Below are 1181 nucleotides of genomic sequence, written 5' to 3' on the forward strand. Positions count from 1 at the left end.
CCCACCCCCACCCCGCTGACCCTCCCTCGGTATGCATGCATGTGCACGCGCAGAGCATCGCAATTACTTTGTCGTCGACAGCCCGAAAAACTCCTCCGACAGTCGGCTCAACTCGTCCTTCCAGTCGGGCAGCGCGCACTTGCCGGCAGCCGTGGCCCCGGTCCGGTACTTCCTGGTGTCCATCAAGCCGGAGGTCAATCCCGACGGGGAGGTGGTCTGCCTGCGGCTGCTGATCCGGTCGGACTGGCTGCCCAACCGGCACGAGGTGATCGCGGTGTCGGATTTGCCCTCGTCGCCGCGTGTCTTCGGCCATGGCCGCGTCCCGTATAAGGAGGCCGTGCGGCACATCCTGGCCGGGGTGCCGCACTTCACCACCGGGCCCATCAACAGTGCCGGGCCCAGCAGCGCGGTGTCCTCCCTTCACACGTCGCCATCGCCATCGGTGCACTCGGGACTGGCGGCCGGCAGTGGGGGGCCGGCGGCGTCCACCCCTGGCGGGCCCTGGACCGCGGTTTCCTCGTCCATGGCACCGGAGTTCGGCTCGCCGGAGCTGTCGGCCTCGTCCTCCACGTCCTCCCTGTCGTCGACCTTCTCTTCGACCTCGTCGCTGGCCCAGCCGCCGCTGGCGGCGGTGTCGGGACAGCACCCGGCTGAGACTTCGCCCAAGGGCGGGCTTACTGGCGGCTCGCCGGCTTCGTGCGCGGGCGGCCCCTTCGAGCCGGGCTTCCAGCTGGCCGGCTCCGGGGCCACCACCGGCTCGCCGTCGTCCTCCTCGTCAACCGGCGGAGCCGGGCCCTCGCCAGTTCGCATGACCCGGTCTTCCTCCTTCAAGGATGCTGCCTTTGTGGCGTCTGCCGGGGGCGCCACTCCGGCTACCCCGCCCCCTTCGGGATCCGGGTCTGGCGCGGGCCAGCAGCCGCAGCCACCCCCGGCGGCCGACCCATTTGCCAGTGTGGTGCCAAACGGCATTGGCAACTATCGGAACTTCGACTTGAAGCGCATCGAGGATGCCCGCTTTGAGAAGGAGCTCCTCGGCCTGGATGAGATGCGCGTGCGTCCTTGTGCTGCCGTGTTCCTTTCGCCTGCTAGAGCCCCTGCCCTCTCTCCTCTCGCCCTGTGCCTTTCCTCACCCCCCCTCTCCGTCCCCATTCGGCCTCTCTCTCTCTCTCTCTCTCTCTCTC

The sequence above is a fragment of the Fonticula alba genome (genome assembly GCF_000388065.1).
Source record: "Fonticula alba strain ATCC 38817 unplaced genomic scaffold supercont2.5, whole genome shotgun sequence".
NCBI lineage: Eukaryota > Rotosphaerida > Fonticulaceae > Fonticula > Fonticula alba.